The sequence below is a fragment of the Elephas maximus genome, chromosome X, assembly GCF_024166365.1.
Source record: "Elephas maximus indicus isolate mEleMax1 chromosome X, mEleMax1 primary haplotype, whole genome shotgun sequence".
NCBI lineage: Eukaryota > Metazoa > Chordata > Mammalia > Proboscidea > Elephantidae > Elephas > Elephas maximus.
Window position 1 is genome coordinate 127,501,097 of NC_064846.1, and position 24,412 is coordinate 127,525,508.

At 39.5% G+C, this 24,412-nt stretch overlaps 1 non-coding gene and 1 pseudogene across 1 annotated transcript; one reads left to right on the top strand and one right to left on the bottom strand.

Annotated features, from left to right (window-relative positions):
- Positions 1-24,412, top strand: part of LOC126068788 (40S ribosomal protein S8-like) — a 165,775-nt pseudogene that overhangs the window by 105,133 nt on the left and 36,230 nt on the right.
- Positions 14,682-14,752, bottom strand: TRNAE-UUC (transfer RNA glutamic acid (anticodon UUC)). The gene has a single exon. It is a non-coding gene; the product is annotated as a tRNA-Glu (tRNA).

Sequence of the window (24,412 nt, forward strand, 5' to 3'; positions counted from 1 at the left end):
ATAAAAGAAAAATCTACAAAAACAAAAGAAATGAAAAAAATCCACAAACAAAAGGAACTCAGCACAGGAGAGTAAGAGGAACAAAGAAAATGTTAGCGCCACAGAAACACTACAAAATGATAGCAATAAACTCACACTTATCAATAATTACACTGAATGTAAATGGCCTAAATATACCCATAAAGAGACGCAGAGTGACAGAATGGATTAAAAAAAAAAAAAGACCCATCAATATGCTGTCTACAAGAGACATACCTTAGAAACAAAGTCATAAATTTATTAAAAATCCAAGGATGGAAAAAAATATATCAAGCAAACAGCTACCAAAAAAGAGCAGGAGTGGCAATACTAACTTCAGATTAAATAGACTTTAAAACAAAATCCACCATAAAAGACAAAGAAGGGCACTATATAATGATTAAAGGGATGATCCATCATGAACGCTTAACCATAACAAACATCTACAAACCCAATGACAAGGCCCCAAAATACATGAAACAAACTCTAACAGCACTGAAAACAGAAATTGACAGTTCCACAATAATAGTAGGAGACTTTTACACACACTCTCAGTAAAGGACAGAACATCTAGAAAGAAACTCAACAAAGATACAGAAGAGCTAAGGAGCATGATCAGCCAACTTGACCTCATATATAGAATACTCAACCCAACAGATACAAAGTACACATTCTTTTCCAATGCACATGGAATGTTCTCCAGAATAGACCATATCTTAGGCCACAGAGCAACCCTCAACAAAATCCAAAACATTGAGATAATACAAAGTATCTTCTCTGACCACGATGCCATCAAAGTAGAAATTAACAACAGGAAGAGCAAGGAAAAATAAATCAATTAGATGGAAACTGAATAACACCCTGCTTAAAAACCACTGGGTAATAGAAGAAATCAAAGATGGAATCAAAAAGTTTCTAGAATCAAACGAGAAAGAAAACACATCACACCAAAACCTTTGGGACTCAGCAAAGGCAGTGTTCAGAGGTCAATTTATAGCACAAGATGCATGCGTCAAAAAAGAAGAAAGGGACAAAATCAAAACATTAGTTACGCAACTTGAGCAAATAGAAAAAGAACAGCAAAAGAAGCCCACAGCCACCAGACAAACGGAAGTAATAAAGATCAGAGCAGAAATAAATGAAATAGAGAATAGAAAAACAATAGAAAGGATCAACAAAACCAAAAGTTGGTCCTTTGAAAGGATCAACAAAATGGACAAACCACTGGCCAAATTGACAAAAGAAAAACAGGAGGGAATGCAAATAACCCAAATAAGAAATTAAATGGGGGGACATTACAACAGACCCAACTGAAATAAAAAGGATCATGACAGAGTATTATGAAAAGTTATACTCCAACAAATTTGAAAACCTAGAGGAAATGGACAAATTTCTAGAGACACACTACCTACCCGAACTAACACAAAATGATGTTGAAAATCTGAACAGACCCATAACAAGAGAAGAGATTGAAAAGGTAATAATAAAAAAAAAAACTCCAAGCCAAAAAAAGCCCTGACCCAGATGGCTTCACTGGAGAATTCTACCAAACATTCAGAGAAGAGCTTACACCAGTACTACTCAAACTATTTCAGAACATGGAAAAGGAAGGGATACTTCTAAATTCATTCTATGAAGCCAGCATAACCCTGACACCAAAACCAGGCAAAGACACCACAAAAAAAGAAAATTACAGACCAATATCTCTCATGAAAACAGACGCAAAAATTCTCAACAAAATTCTAGCCAATAGAATAATACACCGTGACCAAGTAGGATTCATACCAGGTATGCAAGGATGGTTCAACATTAGAAAATCAATCAACATAATCCACCACATAAATAAAAGGAAAGAAAAGAATCACATGATCATCTCGATCGATGCAGAAAAGGCATTTGACAAAGTCCAACACCCATTCCTGATAAGAAAGTCTCAACAAAATAGGTATAGAATGGAAATTTCTTGACATAATAAAGGGCATCTATGCTAAACTAATGGCAAACATCCTTCTCAATGGAGAGAGGCTGAAAACATTCCCCTTGAGAACAGGAACAAGACAAGGATGCCCTTTATTACCACTCCTATTAACATTGTGTTGGAAGTCTTAACAAAAAAAAAACCAAACCCAGTGCTGCCGAGTCGATTCCGACTCATAGCAATCCTATAGTAGAGCAATAAGGCAAGAAACAGAAATAAAGGACATCCAAATTGGTAACACCCATTGCCATCGAGTCAATTCTGACTCATAGCGACCCTATAGGACAGAGTAGAACTGCCCCATAGGGTTTCCAAGAAGCACTTGGATTTGAACTGCTGACCATTTGGTTAGCAGCCAAGCTCTTAACCGCTATGCCACCAGATCATCTCCCTATTTGCAGATGATACGATACTATACTTAGAAAATCCAAAAGACTCCACCAGAGAACTACTGGAACTAATAGATTCAGCAGCGTAGCAGGATACAAGATCAACATACAAAAATCAGTGAGATTCCTATACACCAATAAAGAGAACGGTGAAAAGGAAATCAGGAAAACACTACCATGTATAAAATAGCCCCTAAAAACATAAAATACTTTGGAATAAATCTAACCAGGGATGTAAAAGACCCATACAAAGAAAACTACAAAACACTACTGCAAGAAACCAAAAGAGATCTACGTAAATGGAAAAATATACCATGCTCATGGATAGGTAGACTTGACATTGTGAAAATGACAATTCTACCCAAAGCAATTTACAAATACAATGCAATACCGATCCAAATACCAACAACGTTCTTTAAAGAGATGGAAAAACTTATCATTAACTTTATATGGAAAGGGAAGAGGCCCTGGATAAGTAAAGCACTAGTGAAGAAGAAGAATAAAGTAGGAGGACTCACACTACCTGACCTCAGACAGCTTGGTCCTAGTACAGTGACAGATACATTCACCAATGGAACAGAATTGAGAACCCAGATGTAAATCCATCCACCTATGGTCACCTGATCTTCAACAAGGGCCCAAACTCCATCAAATGGGAAAAAGACAGTCTTTTGAACAAATGGTGTTAGCAAAACTTGATGTCACCTGTAAAAAATGAAACAAGACCCATACCTTACACCATATATAAAAATGAATTCAAAATGGATCAAAGACCTAAATATAAAGCCAAAAACTATGAAGTTCACAGAAGAAAAAATAGGATCAATGCTAGAACCCCTAACACATGGCATTAACAGGATATAAATCACAACCAACAACACACAAGGGCCAGAGGATAAGCTAGATACTGGGATCTACTAAAAATTAAACACTGATGTTCATCAAAAGACTTCATCAAAAGAGTGAAAACAGAACCTACAGACTGGGAAAAAAATTTCGGAAAACAAATCAAAGGTCTAATCTCTAAAATCTACAAGAAAATCCAACAACTCTACAACAAAAAGACAAAGAATCCAATTAAAAAATGGGCAAAGGATATGAACAGACACTTCACCAAAGAAGACATTCAAGTACCCAACAGACACAGGAGGAAGTGCTCACAATCTCCAGCGATCAGAGAAATGCAAATCAAAACCACAATGAGATACCATCTCACACCAATATTACTAGCAAGAATCAATAAAACAGAAAATTATAAATGCTGGAGAGGCTGTGGGGAGATTGGAACTCTTATGCACTGCTGATGGGAATGCAAAATGATACAACCATTTTGGAAAATGATATGGCACTTCCTTAGAAAGCTAGAAATAGAAATACCGTATGATCCAGCAATCCCACCTAGGAATATATCCTAGAGAAATAAGAGTCATCACACAAATAGATACATGTACATCCACATTCATTGCAGCATTGTTCACAATAGCAAAAAGATGGAAACAACCTAGATGCCCATCAACAGATGAGTGGATAAACAAACTGTGGTACATACACACAATGGAGTACTATGCAATGCTTAAGAGCAACAATGAATCTGTGAAGCACCACATAACATGGATACATCTGGAGGACATTATGCTGAGTGAAATAAGTCAATCACAAAAGGACAAATATTGTATGAGACCACTACTGTAAAAACTCATGAAAAGGTTTACATACAAAAAGAAACAATCTTTGATGGTTATGAGGGTGGGGAGGGATGTGGGGATGGAAAAACAATAGGCAATAGATAAGTGGTAACTTTGGTGAAGGGTAAGACAGTACGCAATACTGGGGAATCCAGGACAGCCTGTACAAGGCAGGGCCATGGTAGCTCCATAGACACACCCAAACTCCCAGAAGGACCAAATTGAGGGCTGTGGGGACCATGGTCTCAGGGAACATCTAGCTCAATAGGCATAACAGAGTTTATGAAGAAATTGTTCTACATTCTGAGACAGGGAAGAGATCGGGCTGGCTGAATTAAATAAGGGCTACATTTCAAGGCCCTGTGTGCTTGACCAGCTATAATTAAATAGCCTCTGACTCAGTATTTTTGGAATCTAAACCTAAGTGCAGACCACCATATAACTTTTACTGCTGGCACCTGAGAACGACTTTTGATTAACAAACTAGGTACTTAGATAAGATAAGGGGCTACATTTCAAGGCCCTGTGTGCTTGACCGGCTATAAATTACTAATAATCCTCCTGAGTTGTTTTTCAAGGCCTCACCAGGTGCAGAGCATGCACAGTAAAAATCAACGTGGTCTATGAATGACCTTCCACGTGAAACAAACATGAGCAGGGACCCCTCGCCAGGGCTCGAACCAAGATTCAGAGGCATCACTCATGCACAACATCCCAGAATAAGTCCTGTTTGACATCTCAGCAGCCTTTGTGACAGACTCCATCTTAGTTCCAGCAACCTCTGCAAGGAAATCCATCTTGAATTCTAACTGTGCACGCATTTGATTTTCATAACCCCTCCTTTTCTTCTGGAAATCTCCACCCATCTAATGAATAAAGATAATGCCTTTTTCCCACCTAAAAACTTGTATAAGCCCTAGGAAATCCTTTGTTCAGGGAGAGGCTGGAGGCTAACATGGGTGGAAACCCCTCTTCCTCTCTCCCTCTCAAGCCTTTTACTTTCTTTCTGTCACTAACAAACCTTTGTTCATGTGGAACCGCTGAGCCTCTCCTGGTCATTCTTGGTCAGAAGAAGGTAAGAACCTAGGCAGTGCTTAGTCCTGAGCTGGGAAGCCTTGCCCTGCAGCAATTCTACTTTGGTGAGTAACGTCTGGGGTCTTAAAAGGCTGTGAGCAGCCATCTAGGATATTCCACTGGTCTCATCCCTTCAGGAGCAAGGAAAAATGACGAAAACTAAAGACACAAGGGAAAGATTGGTTCAAAGGACTAATAGACCACATCTACCACAGCCCCCACCAGACTGAGTCCAGTACAACTAGATGGTGCCCAGCTACCACCACTGACCGCTCTGACAGGGATCACAATAGAGGGTCCCGGACAGAGTTGGAGAAAAATACAGAACAAAACTATAACTGAAAAAGAAAGACCACACTTGCAGGCCTGATAAAGACTGGAGAAACCCTGGGAGTATGGACCCCAGACACCCTTTTGGCTCAGTAATGAGGTCACTCTTGAGGTTCACCCTTCAGCTAAAGATTGAACAGACCCATAGAACAAAACAAGACTAAAAGGGGCACACCAGCCCTGGGGCAGGAAGTGGAAAGTAGGAGGGAACAGGAAAGCTGGTAATAGGGAACCCAGGGTTGAGAAGGGAGAGTGTTGGCATGTCGTGGGGTTGTTAACCAATGTCATACAACAATGTGTGTACTGTTTGATGAGAAACTAGTTTGTTCTGTAAACCTTCATCTAAAGTTCAAAAAAAAAAAAGACCCTTTGTTGAGTCGATTCTGACTCATAGGGACCCTAATAGAACAGGGTAGAACTTCCCCATAGGGTTCAAGGAGTGGCTGGTGGATTTGAATTGCTGACCTTTTGGTGAGCAGCCGTAGCTCTTAACTACTTCACTACTAGGGCTCCAGAAGTTTCCTAGACACATCCAAACACCCTGAAGGACCAAGTTACTGGAGCTGAGGGTGGGAATCATGATCTTCAGGGACATTTAGGTCAGTTGGCATAACATAGTTCATAAAGAAAATGTTCTGCAACCTACTTTGGTGAGTAGCGTCTGGGGTCTTAAAAGCTTGGGAGTGGCCATATAAAATACATCTATTGGTTCCATCCCATCTGATGCAAAAGAGAATGAAGAAAACCAAAGACTCAAAGAAAATATTAGTCCAAAGGACTAATGGACCACATGAACCACAGCCTCCACCAGCCTACCAGCACTGTTCACTCTGACAGGGATCACAATAGAGGGTCCTGAACAGAGCAGGAGAAAAGTGTAGACCAAAATTCAAATTTACAAAAAAAGATCAGACTTACTGGTCTGACAGAGACTGGAGGAACCCCCAAGGCTATGGCCCCCAGACACCTTTCTAACTCAGAACTGAAGCCACTCTCAAAGTTCACTTTTCAGCCAAAGATTAGACAGACCTATAAAAAAAAAAAAAAGCAATAACACACGTAAGGAACGTGCTTCTTAGTTCAATCAAGCATACGAGACCAAATGGGCAGCACCTGCCCAAAAGCAAAGACCATAAGGCAGGGTGGGACACAAAAGCTGGACAAATGGACATGAGGAACCCGGGGTGGAAAGGGGGTAGTGCTGACATATTTCAGCAATTGCAACCAATGTAACAAAAAATTTGTATATAAATTTTTGAATGAGAAACTAATTTGCGCTGTAAAAAGTATTTCCGACAAATAAGTCATTGGTTTTGCAGAATTCTATCATGCAATCTCTGGCATCATTTATATCACCAAGGCCAAATTTTCCAACTACTGATCCTTTTTCGTTTCCAACTTTCTCATTCCGATCACCAGTAAATATCAATACATCTCGATTACATGTTCAATCAATTTCAGACTGCAGAAGTTTGTAAAAATGTTCAATTTCTTCATCTTTGGCATTAGTAGTTGGTGTGTAAATTTGAATAATAGTCATATTAATTGGGCTTCCTTGCAGGTGTATGAATATTAACATATCACTGACTAATGGAATATTAGGCCATAAATGGAAGTACTGATGTGTTACAACATGGATGGACCTTGAAAACTCTATGCTAAATGAAAGAAGCCAGTCACAAAAGGCCACATACTATATAATTCCTTTTATATGAAATGTCCAGAATATTCAAATCCGTAGAGACAGAAAGTAGATTAGTGGTCATCAGGTGATGGGTATAGTAGGGAATGGGGATTGACTAGTAATGGGTATGAGGTTTCTTTTGGAGATGATGAAAATATTCTAAAATTAGATAGTGGTGATAGTTGTGCAACTCGGTGAATATACTAAAAACCACTGAATTATATATTTTAAAAGGTTATATTTTATGATATGTAGATCATAACTCAATAAAGCTGTTATTTAAAAAACCTAACTTGTTCCCACAAAAAGTTAAGGCCACAACTTTCATGATTCATGGATCAGAGTTTTCTTTCCCCGGTATTTGTATGCACAATCACATAATTTAAGGTTTTATACTTCATTTATACTTCATTGACCCCTGATAAAGACTTAAGACCTACTACAAAAAACTGAAAATAAACAAAGGTAATAAAAAGTAAGGAAGCTGAGGCTTTGACTGAAACACAACTTAGGCTTTCAGTAGATAAACTCTAACAGCTTTTTTTTTAATGATTATATCTATTTCATTTTGTCTGTAGATGTCTCTCTCTTCCTGTTTTGTGTTTTCTTTCCTTTATCTTTCTCTCCACACAGCTTTTAAAAACCAATTAACAAAACAAAATCAAACAAACAAACAAAATAGTAATCAATATACTTACCCAGAGCAAGAGGGAGGTAAAATAGATAAATGGATGGATGGACGATTGGGTAGATGGATACACACATAGGAAAAGGAAAGAAAATAGCTTTACAGAGAAAGTAGCAAGTTGGTTTTAGCACTGTCTTCCCAAGGCTTCCTCTCCCTGTCGTGTGTCCTATACCTGCAACTCTGCCTGGGTTTGCCAGAAGGCTCACATACCAAAATAAGATGGAAGGTGCCTGTACTGTTGGTGCCCGTCTAGACCCCCTTGTCAGCTGATACACCCAGCTCCCAGCAGCCACAAGTGTTGGCTGATAACAATTCACAGCTGTCTGTCCCCTTCTCTGAAAAATTGCCCTGGACCAAATGGGAAAAACCTTGACCAGAAGACTCTGCCAACATGCCCCTCGCCCTAAAGGCAGACCTCCACCAATGAATGGCTGACTCAGGGATACAAAAGGCTAGCCCCTCGCCTCAAGATATGACCAATTTTGTGAAGCATTTTGTGCTGGGTAATTTTCCCATGCAATCAGGCTGAAGATAGTCTCCAGCTGAGACCCCATCCTTACTCAACATTCCTGTCCTACCCTATCCTGCTTCCCCAATCCCCTTCTCCTGAGAGCACTCCTCCAATGAATCACTCTCACAGAATCCAGAACACAGGCTCTGCTTCTAAGACAATGTGTCACCACAGGCCTTGCTTTTCTTGTCTGTTGTTTAGGCTTGCTGTAGGGCTCTATGGTCTGTGAGACAGCCCCTGCCCAGAGGTATTATGCTCTGGTCTGTTCTCACAAACTCCTGGTTAATTTTGTGTGTCAAGCTGGCTAGGCTATGGTGCCCAAGTGTTTGGTCAAACACTAGTTTCAATGTTGCTATCAGGGCTTCAAATGGGTTTGTTGTGGTTAGAACCCCAGCTGAGAATTTGCATTTCTAAAAAGTTCTCAGGTGATGCTAATGCTGCTGGTTAGAGACCAATTCTGAGAACCACTAATAGAGCAGTAATTCTCAAAATTTATTATACATAAGAATCACCTGTGGATCTTGTGAAACTGTAGATTCTGATTCAGTATATCTGGGGTGGGAATGCAAATTCTCAGCAAGGGTTTGAACTGAAGGAACTAGTTCAAAGCCCTGGTTGCTGTCACATTTACAATCAGTTGACCTTAAGTAAGGCAGATTACCCTCCATAATGTGGGTGGGCCTCATCCAATCACTTGAAGACCTAAGGAACAAAAACTGAGGTTTCCCAAGGGAGAAGGAATTTTGCCTCAAAACTGTAACATAGAAATCCTAGTGGAGTTTCCAGCCTATCACCTGACCTGCAGATTTTGGACTTGCCAGCCCCTTGGTTTTTTTTTATAGTCACATAAGCTAATTCCTTAAAATAATGTATCTATATCTATATCCATCCTATTGGTTCTATTCCTCTGAAAAACCCTGACTGATACATCCACTGTAGAATTTGAGTGACTGCCTCTCCTCCTCCCTCTTCCTCCTATAATTCTACCAAAGGAAACTCATATCCCACAAATCATGTTACAACAATTCCCCAATATCTCTCTGAAGAGTACAGAAGGAGTGGGCAGGACACATTTCCAGAGTCCAGGATTTTGATGTCGTTCAGAAGGGGGAGAATGCAGGATTCATGAAGCCTATTTTGTTTTCAATTACACATAACAAGTCCTGGCTCTGGTTTGTACCACCCTCTCCTTGTCCACTAGATACTATTAAGTTTTATTGAGTCATCAGTATTATGACTTACCTTATTCTTTGTGAGAAATTATAACCCAACTCCCTCTACTTCTTGCCCACTCTGAATAAAGTTGGTTCTTACTCTGCAAAGTACCTTGTTATGGTCTAAAACTTCCCCTGTCTCATCCTGGGAAATCACCTTTCACTCTCTATAAACACCTTTGTAATTTCTTTAAAAAATAAATGACAATAAACAGTAACAGGAAATGAAGTGTCAAAAATCAGCTTGAGTAGAGGAAGTGAAGGTCCACTGGTAATTTAGGTCTGTGTTTCTCAGACTCTAATATGTGTAGGAATCACCTGCAGATCTTATAAAATGCAGATTCTGGGGTGGGGCCTGAGATTCTGCATTTCTCACATGTTCCCAGGTGATGCCTATGCTTCTGGCATGGACCTCACATACAGTAGCAATGGCTTAGGATGTTGTTAATTTTGCAGTTGTTGTTATGTGCCGTCGAGTCTATTCTGACTCGTAGTGACCCTGTGGAGCAGAGTGGAATTGACCCATAGGGTTTCCAAGGAGTGGGGGAGAAAGAGAAAGAGAACCGTTGCCGTCGAGTCAATTCCGACTCATAGCGACCCTATAGGACAGAGTAGAACTGCCCCATAGGGTTTCCAAGGAGAGCCTGGTGGATTCGAACTGCCGACCTCTATGGTTAGCAGCAGTAGCACTTAACCACTACACCACCAGGGTTTCCTCAAAGGAGTGGAGAGGAGGTAAATATCTGCTTTTGTGACTGCTACTGAACAGAAGGCTGCTGTGTACAAAGGTGTGAAAATAAAGATGGAGTTTTGCCTTCTCCCAAATATGCAAGAACACATACAGACACTGTTCCCTGTGGAATAGAGTCTGGTGTTGGCAGACCCATTCAGGGCTTTCATAATTGTCAAAGTAAAGCAGCCTCCCCTGATGGGGCATTGTATTAGTAGGGACCAAGAACATCTTTGGATAATCCTCCAGGGTAGGCTCTGGCAGAAGCATCACCTGGAAGTTAACACCCTCTGAAGGGGAGAGAGTGCCTTGCTGTGTCTAGATATGTTTCTGATGTACTCAAAAACACCTGGGTTCTACAGGCCCTGGCAGAACACCTGAGAGCTGGCCCTAGAGCCACAGCCCAGGAGACAGGTGCTGTCTGAGCTCAGGCTAGCTCACCCTGGAGTCATTCCCAAAAATCTTGTTCAGATGAGCACTTTCCTGTAAGTAATAATAATAAAAGCTATCTATACAATAACCCATTTAATCTTCACAACTTCCCTGTGAAACAGTATGGCAGTTTTAAGACTTGACCCTCAAATTTTTTGACACTTCTTCCATTTAGAGGTAGAGTCTATGTCCCTTCTCCTTGGATCTTGGAAGGCGTATGACTATTTCGACTGATAGAATATGGCAGACATGACACCATGCGATTTCTGAGGCCAAGAGATTATGTCTGATTCTCATGGAACACTCACTCCCAGATGCTCCTTCTTGGAACCCAGGCTGTGAGAATTTCAAGCCACATGAAGAGGACACATGGCAATGCTCTGGTCAGCAATCTGCCTCTTCAACTATCCCAGCCCAAGAGTTGGATATGTGAGTGAAGAAGCCTCTAGATGATTCTAGCCCCTAGCCTTTCAGGTCAACCCTGCCTTTCACATCTTCCCAGATGAGACCCCAGACATCATGGAGTAGAGACGAACTATCTCCACTGTGCCGTTTGAATTCTCAACCCACAGAATTAATTAGCATAATAAAATGGTTATTGTTTTACAACACTAAGCTTGGGGTGGTATAACCAGAACAGATAGGTACTATTGGTAGATCCATTTCATAGATGAAAAATTAAGGCATAGAAAAGTTAAATGACTTTCCCAAGGTGAAACAGCAGTTGAGACTCAAACCTAGGCAGTCTGGCATCAGAGCCTCTGTTCTTAACCTATACTGCACAGAATAACCAACTCTTTCCTGAAAAAAGAAAATTAAAAATTCCTCATCTTTCCTCCTCTCACTATCCAACTACGTTCTCTCTCAACAAAGAACCCTCCTGACAAAGCCCTGGTCCTGTTCTTAGTTCCATCTCCAAAGCCTGAGGAGAAATGAAGTCTCTCCCAAATTCATGCTTCCAGCCTGAGAAGGGTCCTAAGACTCCTCCGGAGACCTGATGGAGCCACGGTTAAGAGCTGAGCTGCTAAGCAAAATGTCGGCAGTTCTAATCCCCCAGCTGCTTCTTGGAAACTCTATGGGGCAGTTCTACTGTGTCATATAGGATCACTATGAGTCAGAATTGACTCAAGAGCAACAGGTTTTTTGGTTTCAAGGATCCTCTCCCTGAAAGACTAAGCTGATTTGTTCCTCTAAAATCAGTTCTATTCTGTTGTATCCTGACATTAACTGCAATGCAGTATCAGCTCTTCAATTCTTCTGACCCTAACCACCCAGAATTAGGTTAGATTTCACACATTAAAAGGCCCAGTCCTCCAGACTGCCAAGTCTGCCCAAGACTTCAGACACGATCCGCAAGTTCAGGGGTTCTAATTCACTTGGACTTCAGGCCAACTGACTACATATTTGGGAGTTCCTACTACCCCTTCAGGACACTAGCTGCAAACTCAGAATTTCCCAGGACACCCTCACTTCTGATCTGCTGGCTACAAACTTAGGGGTTCCCACTACCTCCTCAGGATACCAGCCTCAAACTCGAAGGTCCCCAAAGCACCCACACTTCTGACCTGCTGACTACAAATTAAGCGGTTCCCACTAACACTTCAGGTTTGATAACTTACTAGAATGATTCACAGAACTCGGGAAAGTTCTGCAGTTACAATTACAGCTTTATTATAAAGCATACAAATCAGGACCAGCATAAAGAAGAGACACATAGGGTGAGGGAGGGTCCCCAACATGGAGCTTCCGTGTCTCCAGTGAAAAGCTACCCTCTTGGTGCATCCATATGTATCACTAACTGGGAAGCTTCAATTTCCAGAGCTTTTATTGGAGGTTCAGTATGTAGGCATACTGGTTGATTGACTCATTGCCCATGTGGCTGAGCTCAAACTCCAGCCCCTCTTGTTAGGCTGATATTACATGGTGGGTCTTCTAAACCCCACACCCTGATTCACCTCATTAGCATAAGATGTCAGAGTAGTCTGAAGTCCATATGAATAAAAAAGACACTTCACTCAGGAAACCCCAAAGGTTTAGAGGTTACTGCCCAGGAACCAAGGACAAAGACCAAATTCTTTGGGTAAAGTAATTCTTCACCCTACAGTCCCCCTCCTGGCAGCTGGCTCCACAAGGAGGGCCTTAGGGCCAGAGGCAAGACCTCCAGGCTGTAGCACACTGGGTAGGAGGGGACTTTTTCCCCTCTGATATTCACTGTGGACTTGCCTGCCTACCAGATATCCAGCATCCTCCTACCACACACTCATAATAGGTCATTCCTTGAGGTGCTTTCCTAACTTACCCTCATTTTGGACTTCCCATTAGTGACTTGACTGTCAGTGGCCAGAGGCCTATAATATGATATCTTTTAGAGCTTTTTTATTCCCTGGCAGTCACATGTTCCCAATAAGAGGTTTGTCCAGGAAGAGGTGAATTCAAGGTATCTCAGGGGGATGGAGCTTGAAAACTGTGGAGATTGGCCTCTAGAGAGGAGATAGTGAGGAAGAGAGGACTGCATATTAGACTTCCATTTGGGTACAGTCAGGCTTTGTGGGGCTTGAGGCCTATATGATTTGCAGGACCCCTCTTTGAGTAAAAGAATACAAAATTACAAAGACAAAACGAAGTCGAAAAGTGAGTTATTTATTTAGAATGAGAATGAAGTCTCAGCAAATTACAAATTTAAAAGGCCAATAAATATCACAATATTAAACCTTTTTCCAATGTCTTCTTAAAACTCCCTCCTCTTCATCGATTGGATTGTCAAACAATCCAGGAGACTGTTCATTGCTTTTACTAGAAATTTATCTCTACCTCTTCATGAGTGGTCCTGCGCTTTCCTGTCACAATGCCCGGCTAGTCAGTACTTTGGGCAGTAGGATTACTCCTAGAGGTCATTCTTACACTGGGGCAGCTAGAAATAACTACACTCAAAAGTGACTAAGAACCACGTAAATGTATCCCACTAAAGCCAAATTATAGAGTCCCTGGTGGTACAAATGGTTACTTGCTCGACAACTTTCCTAAAGGTTGATGTCTTGAACACACCCACGGCACCTCAGAAAACAGGTCTGGCAATCTGCTTCCAAAGGGTCACAGCTTTGAAAACCCTACGGAACACAGTTCTCCTCTGCACACACACACGGGGTTGCCATGAGTTGGAATCAACTCTATGACAAGTAATAACAACAACAAACCAAAATTAAATGTGTCTTCAACGCAACTTCCCCTTAGCTGGATTCCTAACACTACCCGCAGCCACTTCAATTGTACTGGCCACAAGAGGAAGTGGAGCAGAGGAAAGTCAGAGCACAAAGAGACAGCAATCTTAACCAATTCAAATTTTAAAGGCCTACTTCTGTGTGTTTTAAATATATATATATAGTGGAGATGGCTGTACAACAATGTGAATATAATTAATGTCACTGAATTGTACACTTAAAAGTGGTGAAAAGGGCAAATTTTACATTATATATATGGCAACCCCAGTGGCGTAGTAGTTAAGTGCTACGGCTGCTAACCAAAAGGTCAGCAGTTCAAATCCACCAGGCGCCCCTTGGAAACCCTGTCCTACAGAGTCACTATGAGTTGGAATCAGCTTGATGGCAGTGGGTTTGGTTTTTTGGTTTTTGAGATATATACAAAACATATATATACCACAACTAAAAAAAAAAAGACATTACTGGGGAAGGGGTGAGGATCTAGGTTTTGTGAAACGTAAAGTTTATACCTGCCACCCATCTATCAGTTTGTCATACTGTGGTGGCTTATGTGTTGCTACGATGCTAGAAGCTATGCCACCTGTATTTCAAATTCCAGCAGTGACTGAGTGGGTAGGTCTCAGTCCTTTCTTCCTAGACCACCTTAGTCTGGAAGTTTCACTGAAACCTATTCAGCATTTTAGCGATTTGCAAGCTTCTACTGACAAGCAAGTGGTGGCTGTGCTTGAGATGCAGTGGCTGGGAGTCAAACCCAGGTCTCCTGCATGAAAGGCAAGAATTCTACCACTAAACCACCCCTGCCATCAAAGTTAACCTTAGTCCTTACAAGTGGCTTGTTACACCTGATTAAATGAGCATCATTCTCAAATATGACATTCTAAGCAAGGTTGTATAACCAATTTTTCCAATTATATCCTGGTTTAAAAAAAGGCAGATTATTATTGAACTTATGTAAATAATGATATTTTCATGAAAAGTAAGAACTCAGTAAGAGTTTCTGAATTTTGCGAGGAGGTCAGGCAGAGAGAATAAAATATATTTACAAATATTTCACTTCAGTTTACAAAAGCAGAGTCTACTAAGTTGTTATGGAATTACAAATAGTTTATAAAGAAGGAGCCCTGGTAGCACAGTCGTTAATCACTTGGCTGCTAACTGGAAAGTCGGCAGTTTGAATCAACTCTACAGGAAAAATGATGTGGCAGTCTGCTTCCAAAAAGATTACAGCCTTGGAAAACCTATGGGGCAATTCTACTCTGTCATATAGTGTCAGTTTGAGCCAGAATCAACTTGACAGCAATGGGGGAGGGGCATGAGGAAAGAGAAAGGGCTTCCTTATAAATAGAAAATAGAACATTAAAATAACAGCAACAATATTCCCAACGAAAACTATCATCATCCCTCATCAGTTCATTTAGTCCTATGTAATTAATTCTTGTTCTTTTTGTCTCAGTTACCTAGTGCTGCTGTAACACAAATACCAAAAACAGGTGGCTTTAAAGAACAGAAATTTATTTTCTCGTGTTCTGGAGGCTAAAAGTTCAAATCAGGGTCTTGGCTGTGTCAGTTTCTTCCTTATCAGTAGCCCCTGGCATTCTTTGGTTCCTTGGCTTGTATATGATCCTCAGAAGGTGTCTGTCCCCAAGTATGTGCATATCCCTTGGTCTAATCTGTTCTTTTTATAACTTAGAAGTGATTAGATTTAGAACCCACCCTACTCAGGTAGGATCTAATTAACATAACAAAGAAAAGCCTACTTCCAAGCAAGATTGCATCCACAAGTATGGGGCTTAGGATTCCAACACATATTTTGAGGAGAGACACAATTCAATCCATAACACTCTAGATCTTGGGTAAGCAGTCTCATGAACTTGTCTACTTCTCACCTGAAGAGTTCTGGAAATCCTGACTCAGCCCCCTGAAATGGTCTCAAAGTTTTCTAAGCAATGTCATAAGAATCCTGTACCCAGGAGTCTATTTTCTGAAATACCTGGTACAGTCCTTTTCCACAGGGCTCTGAGTCAGTCCATCATTGTTGAACACAACAACTCTGACCTATAGCTATTTGTGGAGCCTTCAGGAAAGCATCATAATAAAACAAAAAACTATCTGTAGATGACAGATCTCAAATGGCTGTGTTTAATGTACTACTGATAATTTTCAAAAGTGAAAGAGTTCATAACAAGAATAATTCAACTGACAACTGACAAGGAAACTTTGTTTTTTCCCTGTGGCACACAAAACAAGATAATAAAGTCAATCCAAAAAGCTTTAAACAAAATGCCTATAAGCATAATGATTAAGGCTATTTTCCAAGAAGACAGTCAATGTTACATCAGATTTATAAAAATGGATACATTAGTTTCCTAGGACTACTATAATAAAGTACCACAAACTGGGTAGCTTAAAACAATAGAAACTGATTCTCTCACAGTTCTGGAGGCTAGAAGTCCAAATTCAAGGTGTCAGCAGGGCCATGCTCTCTCTGAAGGCTCTAGGGGAAGATCCTTCCTTTCTACTTCTAGCGCCTGATGGTCCCAGGCATTCCTTTAGTTACAGCAGCATCACTCCAATTTCTGCCTCCATCTTCACATGGCTGTCTTCTCTCTGCATCTGTACCTGTGCCTTCACATGGCCATCTTTCCTCTGTGTACCTATTCTCTTTTATAAGGACACTATTCATGTTGGATTTAGACCCACCCTACTCCAGTATAACCTCATGTTAACTATTTCTGCAAAGATGCTAATTCCAAATAAGATCACATCCACAGGTACAGGGAGCTAGGACTACAACATATCTTTTAGGGAACACAATTCAATCCATAACAATGGATAAACTTAATTTTTACAGAGCAAAAGTCTTGAGACATGATATATGTTTATATATATATATATATATATATATATATATATATGGGAAACCCTGGTGGTGTAGTGGTTAAGTTGTGCTACAGCTGCTAACCAAGAGGTCAGCAGTTCAGATCCTCCAGGCGCTCCTTGGAAACTCTGTGGGGCAGTTCTACTCCGTCCTATAGGGTCGCTATGAGTTGGAATCAACTCAAAGGCAGTAGGTTTGGTTCTGGTTTATACATATATGTGTGTGTATATATATATATAAAATCCTGAGATATAATATCATGCATATACCAAGAATATACCAAGATTATCAAGTAAAGAGATTCTGTTGAGTCTGGAGTAAATCTTAGACATCTGTATTTTTCTAAAACTCCATGGGTAAGTCTGATTTGCATTCCCAATTGAAAACATTGGCCTAGAAGACGCTAGATTCAAATCTAAACAGAAAGGCTGTGACCAAGTAAGCATTTTAAATAATAGCCAAAATATGACTTATAACACTATACTGTCATTGCCTAATATCATCACACAAAACAGCATCCGGGCTCTGGTAAACAGAAACGTAGAGAGCAAAAGTGCTGACAATTCTCCGGAAACTTCTCATACAGCATATGATTACTTAAATATTTATATTAAAAACATTTTACCTATGCACATTTAACCTAGGGAAAGCTGAGTGTCTCTTCTGATTTGGCAACTCTTTCCATGCAACTCATCAATAGTGACATATCAAATAAACCTACTTTTTTTTCTACCACACCTTTTTTATAAAGTGGAAAAAGAAAGAAATCTTTGTAAATGTCCAGGGATCCTCTGGGAAATCTCAAAGATAGTTTTAGATGTAAAAATATAACCTGAAAGAGCTATTTTATTTCATATTTTATTTAGGATTCAAGTTTGAGGAAGGCAAAACTTAAGAAGTTGTCAAAGGAGATTTGGACACTTGATTAAGAGAAGGTCATGGGTGGCTGAGAAAAAATACTCAGTTACCTATTTAATCAAAGTGACAATAAAACATTTTTAAATATATATTTTAACATGATTTTAATGAACTTTACCTCTTTAAAGAAGAGACTGTTTCCTTAAATGATCAAGAATATAATAAAGTCAATATATGACATAGAAAATTGTTATCTAGGCAGAGTACAGAGAAAAAGTAACCATTCATACTGTAGGTTAAGGCAAACAGTAAACCAGGGAAACAAGCTTATCAAAACTCAGCAACCTTTGCTAAGATTTTAACACATTTCATACCTTTTCAGACTCAAGCATTATAAACCAAACCAAATAAAATTTACTTTCTAAGTTTTGTCCTTTGTTATACTCATTCATATTCTGGAGCAAACTGACACTTTAGGATAAATCTTAGGAGGTCTGCAAGGTCAGAACTAATTTAATAACAACACTAAAATGCTGTTCACACGCAATGCATTCATTGTTGTCTTTAACTGATTCAATACTTACGCATTGAAAAAATTTCTCAGTTTCAATTTCCAACAGTAAATATCAATAGTAACCCACAAAATAACAATGGAAAACAACCTCTTTGGGGTCCTCAATAAATGTGAAGAGTGTAGAGATTTGAAGACCAAAAAAAAAAAAAAAAACTCTGAAAACTGCTGCTTTAGAACAAAATAATTCTTTTCCTTGAAAAACAGAAGCACGTCCGCAAACATTTATGTTTCTGAAACTATTACTCCTAACTATAGTTTCATTCACTTATATTAATTTATAAGGCACCCTGGTGTGCAGTAGTTAAGCGCTCAGCTGCTAATCAAAAGGTCGGCATTTCAAACCCACTAGCCACTCCAAGGGAGAAGGATATGGCAGTCTGCTTCTGTAAAGATTACAGCCTAGGAAACCCTATGGGGCAGTTCTACTCTGTCCTATAGGGTCGCTATGAGTCGGAATCAACTTGACAGCAGTGGATTTGGTTTTTATGTTCATTTATATTAATTTTAACAATTAACCAAAGTAACTTCTATTTCACAGAGAAAACTGGGAGGTGGATAATTGAGAACTGTCCCATACCAGTCTTAGCTGACTTGCAGAGCTCGTGAATACACATAACACAACTTTCTACAACCACACACAATTCTTATACAACCTGTCAATGTGGCAAAAATGAGCACATTCATTAACAGAACCAAACATATAGCTTCCCTGTAGCAGATAAACTGGAAGCAAAAGCATATAAACTTAAAATTATAATTAATAATCAGTGTTTCAATATTCTCTCTTATTTAGAAATGATCTAGGCATACATTGAATATCCATTGATTAACTCAATTTAATATCAATCCAAGTTTTGAGTTACCTAAAAATCCTGGAAAATATCTTCAAGCTGACATACTGCAAAACATAATTACCATTAAACAAAATTTGTCAGAGTAATGATTCAACTTGGTTAAATGCAAATTTATGATTTTCTAACCTTAAACATTAAGCAGAAGTAATGCTAGCTTAAAGAGCCCTGGTGGAGCAATGGTTAAGCACTCAGCTGCTTAGAGAAAGGTTGGTGATTCCAACTCAGCCAGCAGTTCTGCAGGAGAAAGACCTGGCAATCTGTGTCCATAAAGATTACAGCCAAGAAAACCTTATGGGGGGGGTTCTACTTTATCACGTGGGGTTGCAATGAATTAGAATAGACTGCATAGCGCCCAACAACAATGCTAGCTTATTTTTTCAATAAATCTCTACAAGTTAAGAAGAGCATACCTAAAAAAAAAATACCTAAGTAGAATAAAATTGATAAATCAGAAGACACAGCTATTTTTATTAAACCAAAAACAGTAAAATAGTCTTATCTGCTAAAGATTTACCTAAATTATGTAAAATTGGATTCCTAGACATTTCTGAGCTAGTTTTGGTAAGAATACCTTTTTTAAAATTTTTTAAATTCTACCACATTTAAAGTATTAGAAGTCTAATTTCCTTATTTTCTGTAAATATTCAACTTACATGTTTATTGTCTCTATAAGCCAATCAGAACAGAGTTCCTTCAATTTAAGAGACCTTATAATCTAGTATTATAAATACATTATCTGGAGGTAGGAAAACATTACACCCTCACACAATGAAAAGCAAAGGTCTTTCTGAATTTCAGACACATAGACACACATACACAGAGCTTATAGCTTCAATTCTACCATTTCAGCCATGAGTCAAGAATAAACACCAAAAAAAAACCCAATGCCATCGAGTCGATTTTTTACACAGAAACACAAAAACTCGCTGGTACAGATATCAAAGAGCTCTTCTCAACTGTGGACATGAAATTCTTAATTGATTTGAGCTCAAAATAGACAAATAGAGAAACAATCAAAAAGATTGTCAAACCAGGTTCTCTGTTTTCTCTCACTCAGCAGAGAGTCCAAACGAGTTGCCATCGAGTTGGTTCCGACTCATAGCAACCCTATGGGACAGATGAGAAGCTGCCCCATAGATTTTCCAAGGAGTGGCTGGTGAATTTGAACTGCCAACATTTTGTCTTAGTTATCTAGTGCTGCTATAAGAGAAATGCCACAGGTGGGTGGCTTTAACAAAGAGAAATTTATTTCCTCCCAGTAAAATAGGCTAGAAGTCCAAATTCAGGGCGCCAGCTCCAGGGGAAGCCTTTCTCTCTGTTGGCTCTGGAGGAAGGTCTTTATCATCAATCTTTGCCTGGACTAGGAGCTTCTCCAAGCAGGAAGCTCAGGGCAAAAGGACGTGCTCTGCTCCCAGCACTACTTTCTTGGTGGTATGAGGCCCTCCTGTCTCTCTGCTCACTTCTCTCTCATATCTCGAAAGAGATTGCTTCAAGACACAATCCAATCTTGTAGATTGAGTCCTGCCTCACTAACACAACTGCCATCTACCCCACCTCATTAACATCATAGAGGTGGGATTTACAACACATAGGAAAATCACATCAGACGAAAAAATGGTGGACAATCACACAATACTGGGAAACACGGCCTAGCCAAATTTATTCACATATTTTTGGGGGACATAATTCAATCTATGATAACAGCCAAGCTCAGAAACTTCCAAATGATCAGCCTGTAACGCCAAATTTCCAACCATTGCTTCCAGCAATAGGAAGCACTTATCTGCTGAAAACAAACCAAAACATAAAATTAGTATACAGAAAATTAAAATTAGAAAAACAGAGTCAGCAAAGTATTCACCTGTGGAAACCAAGAAAAATGTGTCTGGGCTTAAACCACCCATGAGGTACACTTCTCTGGTGATGAAGTTACCTGATGCTGTCAGGTGAATCCATTGGGTATCTTGATGGAAGAGATCCAAAACTGTTAAAAGACATTTTTTTTTAAAGTTTAAATCCTTACTTTCATATACATATAAAAATAATGCATGTGATTTTATTTAACTTGATCAACCAGACAGATATTGTAATCGAGTCAAAGCAGAAGTCAAAAAGTACAAATTTATATGGAGTAGAAGAATGTTGAAATGAATATGAAAATGGTGACAAAACCAGTGTTTCTACAGAAATTAGGCAAGTCAGTTGAACATCTACTTGACAGAACAGAATTTGTATGTCTTTAGACAAAAATTATTTTGCATTGCTATCCAGCTGTTCCAAAGGAGAAAGATTTGGCAGTCTGCTTCCATAAAGATTACAGCCTGGGAAACTCTATGGGGCAGTTTTACTCTGTCCTATAGGATCACTGGAAACCCTTGTGGCATAGTGGTTAAGAGCTACAGCTGCTAACCAGAGGGTCGGCAGTTCAAATCCGCCAGGTGCTCCTTGGAAACCCTATGGGGCAGTTCTACTCTGTCCTTTAGGGTCGCTATGAGTCTGAATCGACTCGGCAACAATGGGTTTGGTTTGGTTTATAGGAACACTATGAGTCAGAATCGACCTGTTGACAGTGGGTTTGGATTTTTGGATTTTTTATGTTATCTGGAGGCCCTGGCTATAGTCATGGAAGTGACTTTATACAACTTAACAATATTTTTTATTAACAATATATATCCCACTATGATGGTTAATTTTATGTGTCAACTTGGCTAGGCTATGGTTCCCAGTGGTTTGACCAAACAGTAGACTAGTTGCTGTTCCATAATATAATATAATGTAAATACCCTACATTATATGATCTAATGTAATTACTCAGTTGAAATAGTCATATTAACTGGTCTTTCTTGTAGGCGTATGGATATTATCCTACCGCTGACAGCACTATACTTCAGGATAGATCTTCAAATGTTCTTTTTGATGATGAATGCCACACCGTTCCTCTTCAATTTGTCATTCCCAGCATAGTATGCCATGTGGTTGTCCAATTCAAAATGGCTTATACCAGTCTATTTCAGCTCGCTATTGCTTAGGTAATCGATGTTTATGCATTACATTTCACTTTTGACAACTTCTGATTTTCCAAGATTCATACTTCATACATTACACATTCTGATTATTAATGGATGTTTGCAGCTGTTTCTTCTCATTTTTGAGTTATGCCACATTAGCAAATGAAGGTACCAAAAGCTTTTCATACTAAAAGCTTAATGAGATCCACGTCATTAAGATGGACTATACTTTAAGGAGGCAGCTCTTTCCCAGTCGTATTTTGAGTGTCTTCCAACCTGAGGGACTCATCTTCCAGCACTATATTGGACAATGTTCCATTGCTATTCATAAAGTTTTCACTGGCTAATTTTTTCAGAAGTAGGCCGCCAGGCCCTTATTCCTAGTCTCTCTTATTCTGGAAGCTCAGCTAAAAGCTGTTCACCATGGGTGACCCTGCTGGTATTTGAAATACCGGTCGCATAGCTTCTAGCATCACAGCAACACGCAAACCACCACAGTAGACAAACTGACAGATGTGTGGGGTCATGTATATTTATATAGTTTGTATATATATATAGGTCAAATCCACCAGCTACTCCTTAGAAACCCTGTGAGGTAGTTTTATTCTGTCCTATAGAGTTGCTATGAATCTAGATCAACTCAACAGCAATGGGTTTGGTTTGGTTTTTTTGGTGGTGTTGTTGTTGCTAGATGCTGATGAGTCAGCTCTGACTCATGATGACCTCACGCACAAAAGAACAAAATGTTGCCTAGTCCTGCACCACCTCCTTGATCATGGCCATGTTTGAATCCATCCAACCTAGGGGCCTCATCTTCCATGATGGCAAAGAGATCCAAAGGTGTAGGTATGTCCTGAGAGAGAGGGAACCAAGCAGAATCTGTATGGAATTTTATGACAGACTGAGAAGTAGCACTGCATTTTATTCCTTAGAAGCAAATCACTAAAGCCAGTCCATACTCAAGTTAGACTCTACTTCTTATTGGGAGAAGGGTTAAGGAATTTGCAGACATGGTTTAAAACCACCACACTATCTCATTGTTCCCCAGTAGGTGGCAGGGGGCCAATCATATCATCTGACCCCTGACAGCATCTTAGCTGACAAGCTTCTCTCCCAATAACCACTCAATCAAACTAATGTTCAGTCTTCAGAAAACTTTTAAGGAACGAGATGTCAGTACTTTTTATGGTTTTACAGTTTAACATAGCACAGGGAGACTTGTGCTTTCTTCCCTCACTTCAAAATCACAACGACTGCAGGCACATGCAGATATTGTGCAGATAAAACTCTCTGTTTTTTCTTGTTTGTCATATAAATGTACACTAATTTGCTTAAAAGCAGCCAAGAAGTAATTAATTGTACTAGTACATTTCTTTAATGTATATTCCAATAAGAGTAGGTTTAAAGTGATCAGGTAACAGTCTAAGACTAAATGTTCTCTGAGAAAACCTCTTTTGACATTAACTCAATTCGATTTTCTCTTCTAAGCAAAACTGCTCCACCATAGCCTGGTCCTGACAGGGAGGTACCCAGAGCCTGTGGCTAGTGTCTTCTGTTCTTCAGCCCCACGAGCACTTTACAAACATTAATTGAAACCTCTTGTCTCAGTTATCCAGTGCTGCTATAACAGAAATACCACAAGTGGATGGCCTTTACAAATAGAAATTTATTTTCTCACAGTTTAAGCAGCTGGAAATCCGAATTCAGGCCTCCAGCTCTAGGAGAATGCTTCTCTCTTTGTCAGCTCTGGAGGAAGGTCTTTGTCTCTTCAGCTTCTACTTCCTGGCTACTTAGAGATTGATTTAAGACACACTTCACACTAATCCTGTCTCATTAACGTAACATTCCCAAATGGGATTATAACCAAAGGCATAGAGGTTAGGATTTACAACACATATTTTGGAAGGACATAATTCATTCCATAACATTCCACCCTTTGGCTCCCCAAAATTTATGTCTTTGTCACATGCAAAACACATATACCCTATCACATAATCCCAAAAGTCTTAAATCAACTCCAAGTCAAAATCTCATCTTCTGAATCATCTAATCAAACATGGGTGAGACGTTGGGCTATTCCATCCAGGGGCAAAATTTCTCTTTATCTGAGAACCTGTAAAATCTAGCACACAGGTTATCTACTTCCAAAATACAACGGCAGAACAGGCACAGGTTAGACATTTCCATTATGAAAGGAATAAATTGGAGGGAAAGAAGGAATAATGGGTACCACACAAGTCCAAAATCCAGCAGAACAATTTACATTAGCTCTCAAGTCTTGAAAATGAT